This window comes from Ailuropoda melanoleuca, chromosome 10 (genome assembly GCF_002007445.2).
Source record: "Ailuropoda melanoleuca isolate Jingjing chromosome 10, ASM200744v2, whole genome shotgun sequence".
Lineage (NCBI taxonomy): Eukaryota > Metazoa > Chordata > Mammalia > Carnivora > Ursidae > Ailuropoda > Ailuropoda melanoleuca.
Window position 1 is genome coordinate 63,105,898 of NC_048227.1, and position 20,860 is coordinate 63,126,757.

General features: G+C 38.0%; 1 protein-coding gene across 4 annotated transcripts in view; it reads right to left on the reverse strand.

Annotated features, from left to right (window-relative positions):
• HS3ST5 (heparan sulfate-glucosamine 3-sulfotransferase 5) overlaps positions 1 to 20,860 on the reverse strand; it is a 280,197-nt gene that overhangs the window by 32,850 nt on the left and 226,487 nt on the right. The window contains exon 1 of one of the 4 annotated variants that reach the window (XM_034669009.1): positions 20,741 to 20,799. The exons of the other annotated variants lie outside the window; for them this stretch is intronic. The gene's annotated coding sequence lies outside the window, so the exon portion shown is untranslated. Of the gene's footprint in view, positions 1 to 20,740; positions 20,800 to 20,860 lie in introns of those variants that run through there. 4 annotated transcript variants of the gene reach the window in all.

The window sequence follows — 20,860 nt, forward strand, 5'->3', positions numbered from 1 at the left end:
GGTATGATGGACAGACTGAAAAAAGTGCCAATGAAATAAAAAGAAGCAGTTCCAAAAGACATGGACTTGCACTATGAAACCCTAGTGTCTCTTACTAGGAAGAAACTACCAAAGGAACAAGAAGTAAATAATGAGTCATCTTGCTAATTAACCTGGACACAACGAACATTTCTGCAGCTGAAAGTCAGCAATAAACTGGAGTTCCGTAGAATCATAATCTGCTATTTTCCTAATATCCACATGTCTAGCAATTTCAAGAATGTTTGTGTCAAATATTTGTTACAAATGCTAATAGTGAGTTATTTAGGGGAAATACTTTCCATGTGGGAGAAAATAAGTATTGCCTTCATTTCATGGGCCTAATTATAACACCACTTTCTATTTTAGTCCTTATTTATTTTCCAATTCTTCAGGGATTGGGTAGTATTTAACAATGAAATAAGCAGTGCTCCAATGTCTAATTAAGATTTTCTTGTAGGATTAATAAGTCGTGTCTCATTAGCCCCACTGTATGAGAGGTGTTCATCTTCACCTTGGCATTCTAATCTTGAAATAAGTTTGTGGATCAAGTATTGAAGTATTGAAGGCAGTTGAACAAACAGTTTGATTAAAGCCATTAAGTCTTTAGATGCGAGTCCCATATTATTGATTCAAAGGTATCTGTGTAAACGCTTAGATATGTCTTTTCAAATGTACTAAGCAATGGTCTAGATTGACCACTGGCAGAAGCCACCATCTTGGCCCTCCCCATTGAAGAAAGTGAAAATGTCTTTGCGTATTTCCGAACTGCCTCTGTTTCTATGATGGAGTTTTTTGTTTTTGTTTTTGTTTATTTTTCTGCACACTGGGGTAAAAGCACAGAAGAGCACAGCAGCCTCAGAGCTCTTGTGAGTTTTCTGGTAGATCTGTGCGGGTTATGCTATGCACATTTGCTGGCAGTGTCCTGAGAGGAGTGGGCTCATTGACACAGTGACACGGCAGATGGTAAAACAATTTACTTGCAAACTCTTACTCAGTTAAAAAACATTTGAGAGTTTTCTCTTTATTTTTCAAAACTACAATGACTTAATAGGCAAAGAAGTGGTTAGTGAAGAAGAAATTAAAAGCCAAGTGTCCTCTCTTTGATCCTCAATCGCACTTTTGTAAAATCAGACAGTTGGGCTAGACAATCTCATAGGTCCTTCCGTTTTTAAGATCTAATCCACGCCATGGTGAGTTAATCCACGCCTTGCTCCAGGAAGCCAAGCTTTTATTCTTGTTAGCGAATCACACATAGTGGGTGCTCAATAAATAGCTGTTGAATGAATGAATAAATGAAGTGGGGCCTTGAAATGCACTGTAACAGCAACTGCTGCCTGAGTCTTTATAATGAGCTCAGCAGTGGGAAGCCTCTCCTCAAGGAATTCATAATATCATTGGGGAAATTAGCTTAAATAATTGAAACTTAGAGAACCCACAGAGCATTCTGTGATAAATGGTACAATGTGTGAGGCTGGCTGAATGGATTGCAAGAGCTTAGACAAGGTCCTGCAGATCTCAGATACGATTTGGTAGCCATTTGGGTTTTGGCAGAAGGCAAATAAAAATAAATATGTATATACTTGCTAGACGTCAGATATTTCACATATAGGTACATTTAATATATATATTTAATCCTTATAAAACCATAAGATTGGTATAAGCATTCACATTTGGCTGGTAAGTGAACTAAGGCTTGAGGAAGTTCAATAACTAGTCCAAGGCCACACAGCTAACAAATGATGGAAAAGGATTTGAATCCAGAACTGACGGGCTTTAAAGACCATGGTCCTCCACATGCACCCAGCTGCCTGCACAGGAAGTACACTGGGTCATGGGACATGCTGCATCTCCTGCAGAATACTGCATCTCTTATCAAGCTGTTGTCTTATCAAGCAGGTGAATGCACGTCTGCCTACGCTCTTTGATCACCTATCCCTACAGACACAGAGCCTGAGAAAATCCTTGCACATGGCCTCTCTTGTCCTCTAGGATTTTGTTTTCTTGGATACTTTTTGTCTGCCCCTTTCTGCTTGTCTTGACTCTTGATATTTACATTTGTCCAGGCTAACCAAGCCGGCTTGACTCTGGGGATTAGTTTTGACTTCTAGGATGTGATAACATCATTGCTCATTACACCCACCTTTTTCTAACCTTCTGGCTCTGCCCTGTCTGCTACCTTCTGAGTTATGTTATATATTTGTTTTGCCTTTCTTTCTTTCTTTCTTTCTTTCTTTCTTTCTTTCTTTCTTGTTTTTTCTATTACATACACCTGGCTTTTCCCTCATTCTTTACCTGGACTCCCTGGTGTTTGATGTCTATTCGACAGGGTAGGAATGATCCAAGCTGGGGGTACACTATGAGCAGTGATAAAGAAACAGAAACAAAGTTGCCTTGTAGTAATGACCAAAAGGGCATTATTTGGAGGGGTAAAGATGGTCTGTACTGAAGAATGGAAGTAAGATTGAATGGAAGGTATATTAGATGACAGATCTTTGAAAAAGCCAGACATGAGTGTATATAGATGGTAGTATAGGAAACAGAACAGCACAAATGATTGGGAAAAAACCCTGCTTGTTAGAAGTTGTTTATATAGAAGCAAAATTCAGTCTGGAATACCACTGACAAAGAGGGGAGGAAATATGAGCGTAAGGACAGCTGGCAGGAGGCTGATGCTGATTTATCCAGACATGACGCATAACAGCTCACCCTAGGGAGAGGTGTGAATGGAGAAGAAGGGTGAGCAGAGCAGGTATTTTGAAGAAAAGATAATTAGAAGTTGGAAGAAGACTAGGTATAATCTAAGGCATTTTAGGATTGTCTCTAGTTTTCAAAAAGTCATGGTTTTTTGAGGGGAAGTTCATGAAAGAGGTGCCCAAAGAAAGGATTTAAAGCCAGTTCTAATGTTTCACTAAATAGCCATGTCAATCAAACTTCAGAGTGGACAGGAAGCAACGAGCAACAATCCTATGTAATATCATTTGGTAGGAGGTGTTCCTGGATTTTGCTCATTTATAGTTTCCAAACAATGAACTGAAGCTTTTCAGAGGCATATGAAACTCCGAAGACTGAATTTTTATTAGATGTATGATATAACCCCTCCTGAATGGATGCTGAGGATCAGAAAGAATAGAATTATTCCTCCCCCACCCACTTCTATGACACATGCTTTCAGGATATATATTCTTATTCTCATGATCATGAGCCAGTGTAATAATGGGCAAAGTTATAATATAATGGAATTTCCTTGAATTGGCAGGTGGAACTAAAGACACCCAGAAATCTCACATTTTTAAACTTTATAAAAAGGCTCATGTGATGGACACACTGGGGTGCCTCCCATGATCCCTGGTCCCTGATGTTTGTGCCATTGTATAATCCCTTCCACCTGAGTAGGGGTGGGACCTATGACTTGCTTCTAGCCACAAGAATACGGTGAAGATGATGGGATATCATTCTTGTGATTTCGTTGCATTACATAAGACTGTCTTGCTATCAGGCTTGCTCTAAGTCTCTGTTGCTGGTTTTGAAGAAGGGAGCTACCATGAACCCTCAGCTGCAAGAAACTGAAGGCTGGCAATACTCACATGGGCAGGAAAGCCTACACTTTCCTAGGCGAGCCTCCAGAGGAGAACCAAGCTCTGGCTGGCACCCTGACTGCAGCCGGGCGGGACTGGAGAGCCCAGCTGAGCCGTGCTCAGGCTCCTGACCCGAAGGACTGGTGAGATAATACATGTGTGTTGTCTCAAGCAGCTAAGTATGTGACCATTTGTTACACATCCTGCAAGACTGATAGAGTTCACTTTACTCCTTCTCTCTTATTGGCTCTACGAACCACTGATTAGCGCTTCCATCTTCCCAGTCCCCTGCAGGAGGCCGAGAAGTCATTCTGGCCTTCTCTTCATCTTTTATGCCCAACATCTAACATCTAACATTATGCACAATCCATGATCCAACTCTTACTCAGTTCTTTTCCATGCCTCACACCCTCCAAAGTAGTACAATTTAGACTACACAACCCATGTCTGTCTTAGGATTGAAGGCTATGAGATGCTCATTTGAGCTCACTCTCAGAGGGAGAAGGAGAGGCAGTGGTATTGCCAAGAGCAAGGGGAGAATAACCAAAGACAAAACTGATGGGCTGCCGAGCTGAGGCAGGGAGATGCCAGGGCCTTTGCTCAGATCCCAGTTAATTCTACTGTTGCCTGGGGCATCGGTGGCCCAGAAATGACCTCACTTTATTGCAGAGGCACTTTTACAACTTACTCTACCAGCTTTCATCATTTCCTGCCCGGACCAAATATTCACTCTGACTTAGATCTTATTCCTCCTCAAATTTATCCCCTACCCTCCTAGACTCCTTTCCTAAAAAAAAAACCTGATGATCTCACAATATTTTCCACCGTGTTCAGGATGAATTCCAACTCCTGGGGCACCTGGGTGGCTTGGTCATTAAGCATCTGCCTTCGGCTCAGGGCATGATCCCAGAGTCCTGGGATCGAGCCCCACACTGGGCTCCTCCGCTGGGAGCCTGCTTCTTCCTCTCCCACTCCCCCTGCTTGTGTTCTCTCTCTCGCTGGCTGTCTCTCTGTCAAATAAATAAAATCTTAAAAAAAAATTTTTCAACCCCTTAGTGTAGCCCCCAAACCCTTCTGCCCGGCCCTGCTCCATCTCTGGATATGCCTCCTGTGATCCCACCTCTCACTCTGTGTTTCAATGATACCGATCACTTATAGTATAGTTTCCAGAGCAAATGCATGCTGTTTTCATCTCCATATTCCTGTTGCAGTTGTCCTCACTGTGGCGAATGCTCTCCATAATTCTGAGACTGATTTCACCTCATCCTTTAAGATTCTGTGGAAGTATTATAACCCCAAGGAAGCCTTCCCTTGCCTATCAAGGAGGATCGGTCTAGGCTAGAATAGAGGCTTTGTGTGGATATGGTTAGAAAGGCATCAGAACTATTGCAAATTACTCATTTGATCCAAGGGGACATCACTCTTCAGCCCATCATCAAGTCTTCACACTTAATAGTAATATTAGAAAACTCTAAGCATATTATATGGCTCCCCCGATGATAATGTAGTCTAGGTATCATTTTGTACATCTTTTTCTTTGCCAAATGAAAGTACAATAGAGATATGCCTCTGTACCTCCGTAATATTGAAACATACATCTATGTAGGTGGATGTGTCTTTATCATTTAACATAGGAATTTTACTTCCCACGAAAGTGTTTTTCATGTCGAATCTCTAAATGGCTTCTGAGATGACTGGAAAGGTTATACAAGATGAGAAAAAATGAGAAGAGATTTTAGCAGTTGTGCATTTGAAAAACCGGAGATGAGAATTATTATGATTACATTTTTGATGCCAGAAATGTACACAACATATGTGGAATGTGAAAAGAAGTCCACTTGGGTCTAAAAACCGGGGAAAAAAGTCAGCAAAATATGTTTAGGTATCAGAACTGGTCCAAGTAGTTAGTAAAGAAAAGAACTAACTTTATTCTTCAGTTTCTAAATTTACTAGGAATACAGGTGCCACTAGGGGGCCCCCTAATATTCCAAAATTGTTGGGAGACCTGACCATCACAGCAGGGGCAATAGAATAATGAATAAAAATGGTCTGTAATTTAAAGTATATTCCTTAGGAACATTAAAATTTGCATGTTTGTATAAAGCCTGAAAATGGAACTTTATTATTTTAAGGTTTGCTAGAGTTAAAAATGTATTTATGGTAAATAATTTAGCAATGCAAATGTAAATACGCACCTGATAGACAAAGGCATAATGTGCTTGACTGAACTCAATTTCTTTGGTGTAATAAAAGGGGGAAAAATAGAACTTCACCTAGCTTCCTGATTACTTTTCTTCCTGAGTAATACAGAGTAAAATAATTAAAAATTTTACCACCTGAATTAGCCTATCATATTAATAGGTCACTACTTATTGATATAGAATAAGTATCTATAGATATAGATACATATGTAACTGGATATTAGATTGTTTAAATCTATTTAACACAATATGCAGAATAAAAATTTTAAATTATGAATACTACTATATTACCAGTTAAAGGAATCTTTGAAAGGCTTGATCCTACGTAGATGTACTTAAGATAAAAGGTTACCTATCTTTCTTATAAGGATATATTTGACTTATTGTTCTAAGGCATGTAAAAGGCAAAACTCATTTAAAACCTTTTTCCCAGTAATATTAAATTACATTTATGACACAAAGCATTACTACTAGGAAAGGAAATACTGGATATTTAGTATCCTTTATATAGTATATTGAGATTCATGGTCGTTTCCACAGACTTTAAGATGTGTTCAAATTATGAGTACTGATTTCATATTTCTTGTTTGCTTCTATTCTGGTCAAATATTGCAGCACGAATATCTGAAAATTCCACATAGATCTATATTTGGAGTCTATTTTATGCTTTGGAAAATATATAACCTCTGGTCTATGGCCATACCACCCTGAAAGCACCCGATCTCGTCTGGAAAATACGTACCCTTTGAATTGAAGTTATCAGAAATATCTGGGGGTGACAGTTGTGGGGATGCAAAAGGGGAGGCAAATGTCCTAAGCTTTCCCTCCTTATATGTTTTTTTTTTGTTTAATCAGAATATAGTACACGTTCTCATTCTTTTCTGTTTCCCATCTCAGACTTGTAATTCCTCACTCAAAATTTAAATACAGATTTTTCAAACTAACTCTATCCCCAGTGGACCAAAAAAAAAGAGCAGTGACAAAATTTTGTGGGCTGGCAAATAATTTATTCTTATTTTTAGGTTTACCCACGTGTATTTTTTTCTATTTCTTTTCTACAAACAAAAAACAAACGCATGACTTATGTATAGAGATTTACTTGTCTGCCCCTTTCACGAGTACTTGACAAAGCAAAGGCAGTCTCTGAAAGGAAAGGATGGGAATTAAATATTAACATAAGCTGTCTAATTCAGATTTTTTTTCTAAGTGAAGAACATACTAAAACATTCAAGGTGGTATGATAAAGTTATGATCTTTGCTTCATCTAGAAGTTTTTGGATATGATAATCTTTTGCTAAATTTTTTTCTTTGAAGCTTAAAACTTAAAAATTAATGAAACAAAACCCTTCAATTCGGCAACTGAAGTCAAAATCAGAAGATCTATTCATTTGTTAAGTGCATACTTTTAGACAATATATTTGAAAATACTGGGTGGTCACTAAATCTGGAAGCAGGTAAACATATAATAAATGATTTATTGGTATTATTGCACATATAGATAATAAATTAATATTATTTTTCCAGTTTCCAGACTTTATAGCTACTCTCAAATCATTTTACCTCATCATCTCAAGTATATATATTTGAAAGTGATATTTATATGTCTGAGCACGACAGAAAGGCATCTTAGGATTACTTGGTGAACGTGNAGTCTAGGTATCATTTTGTACATCTTTTTCTTTGCCAAATGAAAGTACAATAGAGATATGCCTCTGTACCTCCGTAATATTGAAACATACATCTATGTAGGTGGATGTGTCTTTATCATTTAACATAGGAATTTTACTTCCCACGAAAGTGTTTTTCATGTCGAATCTCTAAATGGCTTCTGAGATGACTGGAAAGGTTATACAAGATGAGAAAAAATGAGAAGAGATTTTAGCAGTTGTGCATTTGAAAAACCGGAGATGAGAATTATTATGATTACATTTTTGATGCCAGAAATGTACACAACATATGTGGAATGTGAAAAGAAGTCCACTTGGGTCTAAAAACCGGGGAAAAAAGTCAGCAAAATATGTTTAGGTATCAGAACTGGTCCAAGTAGTTAGTAAAGAAAAGAACTAACTTTATTCTTCAGTTTCTAAATTTACTAGGAATACAGGTGCCACTAGGGGGCCCCCTAATATTCCAAAATTGTTGGGAGACCTGACCATCACAGCAGGGGCAATAGAATAATGAATAAAAATGGTCTGTAATTTAAAGTATATTCCTTAGGAACATTAAAATTTGCATGTTTGTATAAAGCCTGAAAATGGAACTTTATTATTTTAAGGTTTGCTAGAGTTAAAAATGTATTTATGGTAAATAATTTAGCAATGCAAATGTAAATACGCACCTGATAGACAAAGGCATAATGTGCTTGACTGAACTCAATTTCTTTGGTGTAATAAAAGGGGGAAAAATAGAACTTCACCTAGCTTCCTGATTACTTTTCTTCCTGAGTAATACAGAGTAAAATAATTAAAAATTTTACCACCTGAATTAGCCTATCATATTAATAGGTCACTACTTATTGATATAGAATAAGTATCTATAGATATAGATACATATGTAACTGGATATTAGATTGTTTAAATCTATTTAACACAATATGCAGAATAAAAATTTTAAATTATGAATACTACTATATTACCAGTTAAAGGAATCTTTGAAAGGCTTGATCCTACGTAGATGTACTTAAGATAAAAGGTTACCTATCTTTCTTATAAGGATATATTTGACTTATTGTTCTAAGGCATGTAAAAGGCAAAACTCATTTAAAACCTTTTTCCCAGTAATATTAAATTACATTTATGACACAAAGCATTACTACTAGGAAAGGAAATACTGGATATTTAGTATCATTTATATAGTATATTGAGATTCATGGTCGTTTCCACAGACTTTAAGATGTGTTCAAATTATGAGTACTGATTTCATATTTCTTGTTTGCTTCTATTCTGGTCAAATATTGCAGCACGAATATCTGAAAATTCCACATAGATCTATATTTGGAGTCTATTTTATGCTTTGGAAAATATATAACCTCTGGTCTATGGCCATACCACCCTGAAAGCACCCGATCTCGTCTGGAAAATACGTACCCTTTGAATTGAAGTTATCAGAAATATCTGGGGGTGACAGTTGTGGGGATGCAAAAGGGGAGGCAAATGTCCTAAGCTTTCCCTCCTTATATGTTTTTTTTTGTTTAATCAGAATATAGTACACGTTCTCATTCTTTTCTGTTTCCCATCTCAGACTTGTAATTCCTCACTCAAAATTTAAATACAGATTTTTCAAACTAACTCTATCCCCAGTGGACCAAAAAAAAGAGCAGTGACAAAATTTTGTGGGCTGGCAAATAATTTATTCTTATTTTTAGGTTTACCCACGTGTATTTTTTTCTATTTCTTTTCTACAAACAAAAAACAAACGCATGACTTATGTATAGAGATTTACTTGTCTGCCCCTTTCACGAGTACTTGACAAAGCAAAGGCAGTCTCTGAAAGGAAAGGATGGGAATTAAATATTAACATAAGCTGTCTAATTCAGATTTTTTTTCTAAGTGAAGAACATACTAAAACATTCAAGGTGGTATGATAAAGTTATGATCTTTGCTTCATCTAGAAGTTTTTGGATATGATAATCTTTTGCTAAATTTTTTTCTTTGAAGCTTAAAACTTAAAAATTAATGAAACAAAACCCTTCAATTCGGCAACTGAAGTCAAAATCAGAAGATCTATTCATTTGTTAAGTGCATACTTTTAGACAATATATTTGAAAATACTGGGTGGTCACTAAATCTGGAAGCAGGTAAACATATAATAAATGATTTATTGGTATTATTGCACATATAGATAATAAATTAATATTATTTTTCCAGTTTCCAGACTTTATAGCTACTCTCAAATCATTTTACCTCATCATCTCAAGTATATATATTTGAAAGTGATATTTATATGTCTGAGCACGACAGAAAGGCATCTTAGGATTACTTGGTGAACGTGTATGTTAAGTAGCTATATAAACCACAAGAAAGGAAGTACATTTTTCATTCTGAATAACATTTTGAGTTGATTTGAGCTTACTCTAGAATGAATAACTGCGTAAGGCCATTGGTATGTATATAGCTTTTTTATTTAATGTGAAAAGGGGCTAGGTAATTTAATGTCACAGGGTTGGCCAGCTCATCTTGCATTTTACATACACATTTAAATAAATATATGCATAGATACACATATGTGTCTGTATATGTATGTACGCGTGAGTGTCTGTAGGTTTTTTCCTTGAGCAGTAGCGAAGTGATGCATTAGTGGCAGTACAATGAACTATAATGCATAGGGCCTGTCTTTATTGAGCTTACTGTGCTGTCAGAGATACTTAATAAACATATATCCAAAGTTAAATAACAATCCAAGAATAGGATTGGCAGGGGGCAGAACTGTCAAGAGCTGGTCTGGAACCATCACGGGCAAAGATCTCTGGGTCTACATTGGTTTTTCCAGCTGCAGGGAGGGCTGCCCTTGTTGCCTCTTTAGGGAAACCCCAGAGGATCAGCCATAAGCCTGTTTCTTAGTTAAACTACAAGTCCAGCAAGCCACCTGTTTTAAGACAGGGGCCTAAATAGGAAAGTCCCATCTACTTAGATGATTTGTTACTAGCAGAGTAATTAACTGTCTTCTGGAAATTTTTGCTACACATTCCTAAATTTTAATGCAGGACATTCAGTACAGAATGATCTCATCATCATAATGCTCATTCCCCTAAGGTCTATTTCAGATTATTGTTTTCCCTTTAATCTCAAAGGCAAAGTATATAGATCATAAAATCTAGACTATTTCAAAGGTCATTGAGTAATCAACAAAAGTTAATCAATTTGCAATGTTGTTTTTTTTTATTTTTTTAATCACATGTCTGTGCCTAAGGCCAGTGAATCAAACTAAGTGGATTTAGCTCTTTAAGCTACCATGGAGGGAATGGCCTTTCCCTTATCAGTTTCTTAGGGTTTTCTCTAATCCCAATAGTTGATTCCAAATAATCCACATATATTGGCAGACGATGACCTCTTTCCTCTTCCATACTAATTTTCCATTTTAATTGCCCAATATTAGAGTCCATGCCCTACCCCAGCTGGATCATGAAGTGTAGCCTTAGCGAGGCAGCTGAAAGCCCCACAGATCTGACCCAAAGCTGCATGATTATTATGAGCCTTGGCCTTTCCTTATATTGTTCATCAATATTTACAAGCACTGTGGTCTATGAATAAAGCACAGCTCAGGAAGTTATTCCTACGGGGTCGGTGTGGGAGGGTGTGTGTGTGTGGCTAGTTTTCCTACTGGCTGAAGGAGAAGAAAGTCCCCAACTTCATGGTTCATACCCTAACTGATTTCACTTCTTACCCTATATTATGGTTATCTTTGAATAGAATTTTCTAAAAATAAACATATCCTTCTGAAATGATTTCTTTAGGGACACAAGGGGTAAAAATTCCTAGCTTTAGCATATGTGTGTTTAAGAGACATACATGAACAGGATAATTGGTAGGTAGGTGTGCGTGGATCCCCACACCCTCCCACATAGACATCCCTCTTAAACTTTATATTCTCTTTCTTATTTTATTCCTGGATATAGGGACTCTGGGCCATTTTTTTTTTTTCCAAGCAGAGATTGCAGACGATAGACTAGCATCCTATCCTACCTCAGTTAAAGAGGAAAATTTGATGTCTGGACATGTGTAGTCTTGTGGAAAGGAACCTTATTTCACTCATAGACAAGAGCAGTAGTATGGCTAGCAGTATTTCCCCAGAGATGGTCTGATTTAAAAAAAAATCGATATCAACTCTTGACACATTTTCATTTACATCAGCACATGGCTTTCAGTCGGGGCACAAATCAATAGGCAGCTTTTAACACTGCCCAACTATTTCTTACTACTGGGCTTCAGGCAGGCCATTTGCTGTTAACATACCATGTTTCTTGGGGAGGAAGCTGAACTGTTTTTCCTGTGACTAATCACAATAGCCTAAATCGTAGCATTAATCACATGACATCTTCTTCATCACCACTTACAGCCAATTGACTTTTTACTTAGTGAAAGTGTTTGAAGGAGGCGACAGTTGTTCTGAGGGGGTCAAGAGTCGATGGGAAGAAGAAATATTTAGTTCCAAAACATATATAGTATATGGCTTCTAAAGTTGATACCATGCCAGACAGCCATTACAAGCCTTATCGCTTTGTAGGTAGGGTCTTGTGGACAGGATGGAGAATAAGATTTGTTTAAAATTAAAATGTTAGCTAAGAGTCTTAGCATTTGCATTGAAAACAATTAATCTGTGCCTTTCTGTAAGCTAAAAGTCACATCCAGGGTCACTAGCAATTGGCAAAGTGTTTTCTCTAACTTTTGAAAGTGAATTCTTTTTTTTCTCTCTCTCTTTTTAAGGCTAGCATGAAAATCCAGTTAGGTTTGACGCCATATGAGACTGGCAGTCCCTGCAGTTTGGCAGTCTCGATTAAATGTAACGTCTACTTCGTTACTGTAGGTGCTCAGATTTCTAAATAATGAATCAAACTCTTACATTATGCAGAAGCCACAAAGAAAGAGGTTATTAAGCTGAATAAGCAGAGACTCACAAAGGTTTACGATATATTTATCTAGGGCAATTCCAAAGCACAAAAGTAGCATGTTTTAAAAATATATGAAGAGGTAACCTCTGATATTAAATTGCATTATTTTTATATTATCCCCAAATAGCAATGATATCTTTTTAGATCTGTGCTCCCTTGGGACACTGGTCTCCTCAGATACTCCCTTAAAAAGAAGTATGTGGTAAGATCAGTTTGAGGAACGATATACCCCATCTTGGTGATTTATAGTGCCTAATGGTATATCAGTCTCCAAAAATAGCTTCAGTCAAGAAGACTATGTATTTACTGTAGCATTTCCTCTGCTGCCTAACTGTCCAGGTACATATTATTGAACTCCCAGCTTAGAAATGGCTCACATGACCCGTTCTATCTCAGGACATCAGGTATTCTCTTGGCACATAAGCTGGTTCTGGAACCTCTACATTTGGTGCCAAAATGGGAGCAGATCTGTAGATCTGTAGGGCCTGCTACCGTTTGTCTCCTCCCCTCTACCCTCTGGAGCAAGACGACTGGTGGGCGTCAGGGTGGGGATGGCTTCTGTACGCCTTAGGTGTCTAGGAAGAATCTTGTAGTGATAGAGGACGGCGCAGACCCCGGTAATTTGAAAGGTGGTAATAAACCTTGATGACAGTAATTATACCCAAGGAAGGAAGAGTGAGGCACTCGGGCTTGAATGGATTTACATAGTCTTGGTTTCCTCTTTTAGAACACTCAGTTTCTTGGACTGAATGTTTGTGCCCAGCAATCACACAATATAAACCTATTTCAAATTCTATCATTAAAATGACACCATAATGCCAGCAAGGGGAACTACAGCTAGGACTGTGTGATGAAATTTAAAATCTGGCTTCGAAAGCATGCATTTCAGAAAAGCCCACCCTTCTGAACTGCAGACTGGGACAGCGTGTCCTTTGTCTGGGGAACAGAAGTTGCTGGACCAGAACAAATTTTAAAAACCCAAATAAAACTTTTTCTTGGAACTCTATACTTCCGATGACTTAGTTATTGTAAAGACATTTCAAAATAAAATTCCAATTCACTGTAAGTAAAAATCAATACCGCACTTTTTAGGAGGAGACTGATTATATTTGAAAAAGGATCAAATAACAATTGCCAAACCCTTTGATAGCTTCCATTTTTTACTTTGTTTGGTTTCAACCTCTTGCCTGAATTTTAAGGCTTTCTTCTCTAGCAATGTGTATTAAAGCAAGATACGGGGAGAACTTAAAATTTTTTTAGTAAGTATGCATTTATTTTAATATGTATTATAATTATGTAAGAAGCACACCAACCTCTGAAAAAAAATGAGTATTACTTTAACGGTGAGACTTAAATAATCACAAAAGAAATTGAAAAGTGACCTGATTTATGGAAAAAATATAAGTAAATGACAGTATAGGTGGTAGGAGGATATAAAAAAGCTCATGAAAATGAATTTCAGATGGTGTTCGCGCCTGTGAACTGTAATTCCACAGCACCTTGCTGACTTCAGAGAACAGTCAGCAATTCCTCACTGCTTGATTGACTATATTCTTAGCATTTTATCTAGAGTTCTAATTTCCAAAGCACTCCTACACATTGTATCCCCTTTGATATTTAAAACAATCCTGCGATCCAAAGGAGAGAAGCATTTGACTTGCATTTTAAAAATGCTTAAACCACAGAGATTTGTGTAAGTTCTAAAAATCCTATGACAAGCAAGGGACAAAACTTGGAATTGTACTCCCTTCCTCTGATACCTAGTCTGTGTGGTGTATTTGGCAAAAGTACTAAGATCTAAGGAACTGTGTGCATTCAAATTTCCAGAAAAACGGACTCTCCTTGCCTTTTACCTCTGTTGACTAATTACAGGTTGAATTTACGCCCTGAGAGCTGCAAATTCACACTCATCATCTCCTTTTCTGAGCATCAGCAAATGTTTATGTCCGTAGTGCTGGGGTCCCTTGAGTCTGGGTCCCCTGTAGCCATTTTACTCTGCATTTTCTCCAATTCCTTCAGTTTGGGGTTTTTCCAGGACTGGTCCTAGTTCCCGAGACTCTCTTGGACCCTGCAGAATCCTACACTTCACCTCCTCTCAAAAGCCACTCTTGGCGCCACTTGAACCGAGCTGATTTTATCCCGACACTTGACTTGATTTTGTTCGGCTCTCTGTTAGGCATGAACTATGCAGGTGGTGGTCTTGAAAAGTTAATGCAGCTCTCCCAAAGGCTGTCCTGACTTCTTTACCTTTCCTTTGAAAGTTCTGAAGAACTAGGATGCGGGACCAAATGCAAAGGAACAGGAGAACACTCTTGGTCCATTACTACCCAACGATTAAGGGTACGTCACAGGACATTTCTGTGGCTTTGAATATCCTCCTCTCAATTCAGGCTTAAGGAAAACCTCTATTTTTGGAACCCTTCATCCATTCATTTGAAACTCTGACAGATTCTGCAGCCCGCACCTGCGCTCTGTGATACTTCTCACCTCCTCAATTCCTAAGACCACTTTCAAAGCTCCACAAACCTCGGTAGGAAAAGCTTATAAAGTTTGTGCTTCAGACCTGGTGAAATTTTTTTATGGCCTCCCAGTGAAGTGTGAACCACTCTTATGGCTGTTAACAGTGGCTACATTACGTGCAGGTGATTTTAAGGTTAACAGGATAATTATGAATGAAAGTTTTGCTTAGCAGAGGGAAAAATACACTAGGAAAAAGGAGGCAGCAACCCAGATATCTATGGATGGCTTTAGGAGAGCTGAAAAAGCCACACAATCCCTCAAAGTCTTCCTGAATTCTACGCCAAAGAAATTTTCGTAAAAGTTTAACTAAAGCATGTGTTAGCTGGTATTGCTACTTTAGGCAGCCCCGTGGCAGAGTGGTATTGTTTGGTATTGCGAGGTATGACTGTCGTCATCCCTGAGGGATTCGTAAGTAGTCCATCTGTTCCATCTTATCCAAAGGGTAGCATATTTTACTGTTTTATCTGATCGAAGTGTCTATTTGTGGTGTCTTTGCTATTGTGATATAATATTGATTATACTTTTTATTTACATTCATTTGATCAGGAAATGTAACCACAATAACATTTTCCCCTGTGGAGACATATGATTGTCACCTTAGACATAATTTTCAAGAATTGAATTCAGTGAAGAGTGTGGACTCCTTGTTCTTTTGGTCACTACTGTCCCCATTTTCCTTAGGATGAGCGTATAAATCTGCTGTTAGAACTAGTGCTCAGGTTTTAAATTCCTAAACAGAGGCAGGTTTCCGTGTCAACAGATGTTTCTATACAATCCTGCACATGTCTCCTTCCTCATCCGGACACTTCTCATGTTACACAACTAGAATATTTTGAGAAAATATTCTTATTTGTTTTATAAAACTACCTTAGTGAGATCAAATTAACATTGCAGAGAAGAGACAGATTGATGAAATAGGTTGCACACGTGTTCTTTTATAAATGGACTTGACTCCTTATGGCATTAGCAAAATTTACATTGATTAACCAGTAAGCTGTAATGTTGTTTTCGATCCGAACTGAACAAATCAATTTTACTTAACACTCTAAGTTTTCTTGACTTTGGGGTGTTTAGGGTAAGTAGATATTATATTGCCTGTGGGAAAACACTACACTTGTAATTAAGCGAAGGAGGTAATTTCATGAAAAGAAGAAGAAAATAGGGCAAAGTTTTAAGGATAATGGGATTTCCAGAAAGGCAAAAACTCTCCCTACTTGAATGAAATAAATTACATTATCATCCATCATATGACTAATCTAAGAGTAGCCATCTCTCTGTTAAAATAGACCTATCAAATGAAATGATAAAATACCATCATTTAGGAGAGGGATAACGAATTAAGTAATACTATTAACAAAAGAACCCTGTGTGGAGTTGGCATCCCCAAACCGTTCCTTGAACTGAATAAACAAAAAAAAACTTGCATAAAAGACACTCATCCTTCTCCATTTCTAATACGTTCTATTTGTATTTCTCCATGAACAATAACACAGTCAAAGCTATATATATGGACACATACCCACACTTTAAACAGATTATCTATTAACTATCCCTTTTCTTCAGTACAAAAAACGTTGTCCTGATATGTGACAACTCTAGGTAAAATGACGCCCAGAAGAGGTGCCCAAATAGTATGGGAGAATACTTAAGATGCAATCGAAAATTTATTTGACAAAAATTCCTTGCTACTTTAGAGTTGAAGCTTATACCTGCATATAGTTGAAGCTTATGCAAGAATTCACTTGTTCATGATAATGAAATGTCAGGTCCATTGTAAAAGCTGGAAATGAAGATAAGGTTCTGAAAAAGTACACAATCATCTATTCTTAGAAAATAATCCAGAAAAACTACTTGAACATTATTTCTGTCGTGGAAAAGTTACAAGTAAGATACAAATTCTATAAGGTTGTTATGTATTTTACTAAATCTTAGTTTCTGTTACTGGTGCTAAAATTAGAAGACTAGCAGATGGCATATTAAAAATAATTCCATTAACCACATCTCAGAAATTGCACAAAAAGACTTGTGTTAGAAGTCATATTGAGAAGTAATTGGCAGCAAACATAAATTATAGTCTTCCCCAATGCCCAAATTACTGACTAAAATTGAGTAAGGAATTAAAAAGAAAACACCATATTTTCCTGGCTATTTTTTTTCCTCCTCTTGAGTTTCAATTCCTGCCTTTTTGGGAAGAAAAACAGCAAAATATTAAAAAAATACATCATGACCAAGTGGGGTTTATCCTAAGAATGAAAAACTTTCAACATGTGAAAATCAAGTAATATGATTTATCATAGTAATAGACTAAAAAAGAAAAACCATATGTTCGCCTCAATAGATACTATAAAAGCAGGTGACAAAATCCAACATCCACTCCTGATGCAAACTCCTAGCAAATGAGGAACTGAAGGGAATTTTCTCAACTTGATACAGCTTATCTATGAAAAACCTATAGCTAACATCATACTTAATGATGAAAGATTTAATGCTTTCCCCCTAAAATCAAGAACAAGACAAGGATGTCTGTTCTCACCCATCCTGTTCATCATTGTTTGGGAAGTTCTAGCCATGATAATAAAGCAAGAAAAAGCAAAGAAAGATCGAAAAGCCAAAGGTAAAATTGTCTCTACTTGTAGACAACATGATTATGGAGACTGACGGAATCTATAAAAACGCTACCAGAATAAGTGAATTTACTGAGGTTGCAGAATATAAGTTCAATACATAAAAATCCATTATATTTCTATATACTAGCAGTGATCAATGTGTGATTCAATTCCATTGCAATAGCATACACGTATGGAATATTTAGGAAATAAATTTGATAAAAGATATGCAAACCTGTAAACCAAAAATTATAAAACATTGCTAAGGGAAATTAAAGAAGACCCAGTAACGAACGGGGATATATATTCATGGGTTGGAAAACCCAATATTGTCAAGCTGCCAATTCTCCTTAAATTAATTCAACACAATCCCAATCAAAATCTCAATATGCTTTCTTTGGGGATAGAAATTGCCAAGAGGATTCTAAAATTCATATGGAAATTCACTCACTTACAATAATCAAAGCAAGTTTGAAAAATGAGGACAAAGTTAGAGGACTAATTCTACCTGATTTCAAAACTTATAAAGCTATATTAACTAACTATATATAACTATGTTGCTGTACAGTATGGCACTGGTATAAAGATGGACATATAGATCAATGGAACAGAGAGTCCAGAAATAAACTCATATTCTTGGATAATTACTTTTTGACCAAGGTACAAGGCAATTTAGTGGAGAAATGATCATCTTTTCTTTCTTTCTTTCTTTCTTTCTTTTTTTTAAAGGTTGTATTTATTTATTTGACAGACAGAGAAAGCACAAGCAGGGGGAGCAGCAGGCAGAGGAGAGGAAAAGCAGGCTTCCTGCTGAGCAAAGAGCCTGATGTGGGGCTCCATCCCAGGACCCTGGGATCATGACCTGAGCCGAAGGAAGACGCTTAACGGACTGAGCCACCCAGGTACCCCAAGAAATGATCATCTTTTCAATAAGTGGCACTATGCAAAGAAGAACTTGGATCCATATCCTGCACCATATACAAATACCAACTCAAAACATCCTGGACCTAATGTACTACTTCAAATTATAAAATTTATAGACAAAAACATAGGAGAAAATCTTTGGGTTCCACCTATATAAAACTCTAGAAAATGAACTCTAATCTATATGACAGAAAGCACATCAGTGTTTGCCTGGGGGAAGGAGGAGTAGCAAAAAGAGTAGGAGGTTATATAGATATAATAGGTATATAGATATAAAGGAGGGTAGATAAGATAGGCAGACAGACAGACAGACAGATAGGTGGGTAGATAGTCCAGGTCCAACCAGGAGAGGGAAATAAGACAGTAAGTCAAACAGAGACAGTTCAATACACAGAATTATTAAGTGTATCAGCAGACTGGAGTAACCAGGGGTGGCTAGCAAGAGGTAAAGAGAACTCTATGGGAATAGCAGATCTAAGGAGCAACGATCGCCCTGTACGCTGAGATCGAGTATCGGTGGAAAGCCCCAGTGCCACCTCCCCTCCTCCCAAGGTTGAGGTATAGACCTTGTTGGAGAGGGTGCAGCTTTTGCTCACTGGATAACAAAGAAAGCAGCTGTGTGCAGNGGGGGGGGGGCGGGGGGCGAAGCTTCTGACCGCCTGGTGCTGCTGGCTGCTGGGCACTGCAAGCCTGGCCCAGAGCACGTTAACAGAAGCAAAACCCTTTCCTCCTGTGATAGCTCTCTAGCACCCTCTACCGACGAAGCGAAACAAGGTACCAGCTGCAAAAATGGCCCAGGTCCATTTTCATGGAGCACGCAGAAAGATGCATTTGGAGCTGAGAGGCAGTAAATCAATAATGGCGCAAAGAGATTACAAAGAAGCATGAGGAAATTGTGTGTGCGTGTGTGTGTGTGGGGTGACAGATATGTTCCTTATCTTGATTGTGGTGATGGGTTCACAGGTACATACATATGGCAAAGCTAATCAAATTGTACATTACACTATGAGCAGTTTATTGTATGTCAATTAGACATCAAGAAAGCTATCAAACAATGTATACAGCATTACTCTACTTCTCTTCGAATAGGAGTAACCTTTGCACCCATGAGAAGTTTAAGTGGAAGGTATTTGTTTGTATGTATTTATTATTTTTTCACAGCAAGAGACAAAAAATCGCTATTAAGGGTCCCTTGCTTCACTCGGAGTGAAATTCTCTCGATCCTCTCCGATTTGAGTTCGGGAGCCAATTTTGACTGAGAAAACTCACCCCCACTTGCCTGTCCAGTGGGGCCAGGGATTAAGCAAATCTCCTTTGCAAAAATTCAGGGCCAGCCTTCACCGAGACTTGGTTCTCCTGAGCACCTACAGTCTGGCTGCAGCACAGCCCCTGCCCCCCATCCCTCCCCAGCCGGGTCTTGCTTCCTGGTGTGACCAGATATCCTTGGACCCTTGAAGCTCCCCCTCTCCTGGAGGATGGTGTTCACCGCTGCTGCTTGTTCCAGGATTTAGAACACAGACTGAGTTACAGCAGTGCTTGCTACCTTTGCAGCCTTAGAAAGTACTGACTGCCCCTCCCCTCACTGCCTGTCTCCTGGTTAAAGAGCAATTCTGCATTAATTTAATTTTATTTAGTGACTACTATATGCAGGTATTGTGTTAGTTATTAAGGCTAAAACAATGAATAATACAGACACAGTCTTTGCCCTGATGGAGCTTACATTTAGTAGAAACTGTACAGAGTTTGAGCAGAAGTCTCTCTTGACATGTCCTGTCATTCCTCAAACATGAATTATCTTCAGCTTGAGGGCAGGGACTCAGAAATGGTGCACTATAGTGATGGCATGTCCATAGACACCATCTACATACAGAACATTCACCTTTTTGGATGACCTTTTGCTAGGTGAGTGCTCACTGAGGGGTTGGGTTGTTTTCCCCTTAGTCTACTCTAAATTAATCAGTCTAAAGTAATTAATTGTTTATGAAATATATGACTGTGGCCTAGGGTCCATATATTGTTTTATTTCCCCTGACACTTCACCCACCGCCATCACTAAATGAATCTCGAGCTAGTGGCTGGGGTAGGCGAGGGTGCCATGGGGAGTTGAGGCATGCTTCAGTTCTTCCTTAAATCAAAAAATAAAATATGCTTTTGACCATGACGCTGTGCCCACGGCCAGGCTGGTTCTGCAGGGATGTGGTCTAATTTGTCCTTATAGATGTTAAATTATTAAATGTTTAAAACTAGTCAGCAGAGACCATTTGACTTGAGAATAGCGGTACTAACCCCAGGCCAAAAGCAAGTCCGAGAAGAGCGGTGTGTGGGTCTTACAGTCAAAGAAGTCTCTGTGGAAAAGCTGGGCTTCGCAAGATGTTCTGAAAATTAAGAAGCTGAAACGAGGAAGGA